Source organism: Delphinus delphis, chromosome 16, assembly GCF_949987515.2.
Source record: "Delphinus delphis chromosome 16, mDelDel1.2, whole genome shotgun sequence".
In the NCBI taxonomy this organism is placed as follows: domain Eukaryota; kingdom Metazoa; phylum Chordata; class Mammalia; order Artiodactyla; family Delphinidae; genus Delphinus; species Delphinus delphis.
The window spans coordinates 1,289,779-1,294,084 of record NC_082698.1 but is presented as its reverse complement, the minus strand read 5'-3'; the positions used below and the strand labels follow the sequence as shown (position 1 = coordinate 1,294,084).

The 4,306-nt window shown below is 47.6% G+C and overlaps 1 pseudogene; it reads left to right on the top strand.

Annotated features, from left to right (window-relative positions):
- Positions 1-377: 377 nt before the first annotated feature.
- Positions 378-4,306, top strand: LOC132439300 (nucleolar protein 56 pseudogene; annotated as a pseudogene).

Sequence of the window (4,306 nt, the reverse complement as noted above, 5' to 3'; positions counted from 1 at the left end):
TTACCAATAGTGGTTAGGGAAATGCCAGTGAAAACCACCGTAAGACATAAATCGTACCAACGTTTTCTTAGGTCAATCTCCTAAGGCAGTAGAAATAAAAACAAAAATAAGCAAATGGGACCTGATCAAACTTACAGACTTGTGCACAGGAAGGGAAACCATAAGCAAAAGGAAAAGACAACCTATGGAATGGGAGAAAATGTTTGCAAATGACGCGAGCGACAAGGGCTTAGTTTCCAGAATATACAAACGGCACGTACAACTCAATAGCAAAAAAACAAACAACCCAATTGGAAAATGGGCAAAACGCATCTCCCCATACCTGGCAAACACATGCAGTATTGCCTCACGAGCTGATTGCTTCTCTGAGGTACCTACCAGTGTATTTGGGGAGAAGCTTCGAGAACAAGTTGAGGAGCGGCCGTCCTTCTATGAGACTGGAGAGATTCCACGAAAGAATCTGGATGTCATGAAGGAGGCAATGGTTCAGGCAGAGGAAGCAGCTGCTGAGATTACTAGGAAGCTGGAGAAACAGGAGAAGAAACGCTTGAAGAAGGAAAATAAAAGGCTGGCTGCGATGGCCCTGGCGTCTTCAGAAAACAGCAGTAGGACCCCGGAGGAATGTAAGGGGACAATGAAAGACCCAAAAGGAAGCAAAAGCAAAAGCCCCAGGAAGCGCCTCAGGAGAATGGAATGGAAGCTTCCCAGAATGGAATGGAATGGAAGACCCTCTGTCTCCTCCAAACCCAGAAAAGAGAAACCTTTTCCCAAGGAGCAGCTGGTTAGTAGTGATCCTGAAGAGACAGCTGGAGTGGAAGTCTCACCAAGACAAAGAAATCTTTCCCCAAAGAGGAACCAGAGAGGGACCCTGAAGAGTCGGGACACGAGAGGGTCCCCGAGAAAAAGAGGGAATTCTCTTCCAAGGAGAAGCCCCTCGGCAGTGAACCCGAGGAGGCTGCTGCCAGCAAGAGCCGCAGCTCCAGGACAAAGAGGAACGCTCTGAAGCTCCTCCAGGGAGAGGAGGTGGACGCTTCCCTAGTGGGGCACAGCTTGCAGGGGCATTTCCCAACCATCCCCTGTAGCCCAATAAAAACAAAAACAACAACAACAAATGGGCAAAAGACCTGAATAGACATTCCTCCAAAGAAGACATACAGGTGGCCGATAGGCACATGAAAAGATGCTCAACGTCGCTAATTATTAGAGAAATGCAGATCAAAACTACAATGAGGCATCACCTCACCTCACACGGGTCAGAACGGCCGTAATTAAAAAGTCTACAAATGACAAATGCTGGAGGGTGTGCAGAAAAAAGGAACCCTCCCACACTGTTGGTGGGAATGTAAATTAGTGTAGCCACTATGGAAAACAGTACGGAGGTTCCTCAGAAAACTAAAACCAGAACTACCATATGATCCAGCAATCCCACTCCTGGGCATATATCTAGACAAAACTATAATTCAAAAAGATACCTGCACCTCTGTGTTCATAGCAGCACTATTCACAATAGCCAAGACATGGAAACAACCTAAATGTCCATCAACAGATGAATGGATGAAGAAGATGTGGTACATATATACAGTGGAGTATTACTCAGCCATAAAAAAGAATGAAATCATGCCATTTGCAGCAACATGGATGCAACTAGAGATTATCATACTAAGTGAAGTAAGTCAGAAAGAGAAAGACAAATACCATATGATATTACTTATATGTGGAATCTAAAATATGACACAAGTGAACCTATCTACAAAACAGAAACAGACTCACAGACATAGAAAACAGACTTGTGGTTGCCAAGGGGGAAGTGGGTGGGGGAGGGATGGATTGGGAGTTAGGGATTAGCAGATGCAAACTCTTATATATAGAATGGATAAACAGAAAAGTCCTACTGTAGAGCACAGGGAACTATATTCAATATCTTTGGATAAACCATAATGAAAAAGAATATAAAAAAAGAATGTGTGTATATATATATATATATATATATATGTATAACTGAGTCACTTTGCTGTACAGCAGAAACTAACACAACATTGTAAATCAACTATACCTCATTAAAAAAATAAAACCACAATGAGATGCCACCTATCGGAATGGCTAAAATCAAAAATAGCAACCCCAAGTGCTGGCGAGGATGCAGACAGACCAGATCCCTCACGTGCTGGGGGCAGGGGTGTCAGGTGGTGCGGCCCCTCTGGAAAGCAGTTTGCAGTTTCTCAAGTGACTAAACATTCAACTGTGTACGATCCAGCAGTTGTACGTCTAGGCATTTGTATCAGAGAAATGAAGACTTATGTTCACACAACAGTCTGCCCATGAATGTTTATGGCATCCTTGTCCGTAATAACCTAAAACTGGAAGCAGCCCAGGTGTCCTTCAGTGGGTGAGTGGATAACGTGACCACACTACGAGTGCTACGTACACAGCAGTAAACACGAACGAACATGAACTCTACACACACAACTTGGATGGATCTCCAGAATTACGCTGAGTGAAAAAAGGTGATTCCAAAAGGTCACATACTATACGATTTCGTTTCTATAACCTTCTTGAAATGACAAAATTATAGAAATGGAGAGCAGATTTGTGGTTGCCAGGGGCTAAGGAGGGGATAAGGTTGGGTTTAAAAGGCAGCAGGAGGGATCCTCGTGGAGAGAGGGTGTTCCGTAACCTGACATTTCCAAAATCAGTGTCCTGGTCATGATTCTTAGTTTCTCAAGATGCTTCCGTGGTGGCAACTGCACTGAGGGTACGTGGGATCTCTCTGTATTCGTTCACGTGGCTGCATCTGAATCTACAATCATCTCGAAGTTTATTTAAGAATAAGTCGTGGTACCTCTAGGGAAGTTCAGTGTTCTAACTCATTCACGGTGAGTCAAAAGTGCAGCCTTGACTCACACACATCTCCTTCCAACAGAAAGGGAAATGCATTGGATTCAGTCCTGTAAACCAGAAATGATGACTCACCATCAAATTTATAGATAAAAATACGAGTGTGTTGAGGTCACGGCAAAGATCTTGCGGCTGAACCACAGGCCTTGTGAGAAGAACCGGCATCTTCTCCACTGGAGGATCTTATCGTCTGTTGTGATGGTCACCGTGGTGGGAGCACAGATGTCCCCCAGGCCCTGTAGAAGCACCCCCCCCCCCCCCCCCGCCGATGCATCCAGTAGGGTGCATGTCAGGCGGGTCGGCCATCTCACCAGGCACGGGTGGCTGCCGCCTGGAGCCCCGTCTGGCTCTTCCTCTCCTATGGCCTGTCTTCACAGTAACCTCCTGCCAGGTGGGGGGCGCTTGGGCTGAGGAGGGGGCTCCTTACCCAGACGCTTCTCTCCCGGAGCTTGATTTCCTACACCTGATGATGACCAAGAACAGGGTCTCTGCCCACCACGTGGACTCCTGGGCACTTCCTCCTCCTGGAGAGCCTGGGCCACATTGAATAGGCTTTCTTGGGAGAGTCTCGTGCTTTTGGGGGCTTGAGAATCATTTTCTAAAATATCTCTGGGAGGTCGTGTGCCTGGTAGCAGGACAGAGTGGGCAGGGAAAGGGGACCACCCTGGTCCGTTCAGCCGTAACTTCCCGGCCAGGTGGGCCATGCCTGGTTCCTAGCGTTCTTCACAGCAGTTCCCACCAGAACCCGGAGGGAGGGTATGGGAAAGTCTCCTTTCCTTCCCTTCCTCCTTTTATCAAACACCACCACCCTATTTTCTGCAAACTCCATTTCCAGTCAGGGTTTATGCAAGATCAACACACATTTGACTTCTTGGAGAATGTTGCAGTTAGAAATAACAGTTATAACCCAAACCCCCAATAATTCTAATCTCTCTTAGGAGATACATTAAAAACACCGTGCGTGTTTCTAAGGGTCGCTGTCGGTTTAGCACGAGACGAGCCCTTTCTTCACACGTCTGATTTGATTAGCAACAAAAGTCTTGCTGTTACATGCGAAGGGCATTGCGGCAGAAGTCCACCAATCCCTGACGATTTCCGGGCCGTGTCCAGTAGGATGCATGTCATTCCCGGAAGGAAATGAAGCCAGTCAGATGCTCCTTCCTGTGAATTCGCAGAAAGCCGTCCCCAAACTGGGATGTGTCTGAAGTCAGTGCAGGAAGGGGAGTTGTTTCTGAGCGCAGCGCTGGGCGCACGCCGTGTGGGGTGTGACACCCAGCCTTCCAGGTCAGAGAAGCACACCCGGAGCACCCCTCAGCTGCCCCCGGGCCTGCCGCCGGGCTCGGCCGTTTTTCTCCTCCTTGTACCCTCGGACGGGACGCCTCTGCCTAGGGGACCCAGTGGCCTGACTTGA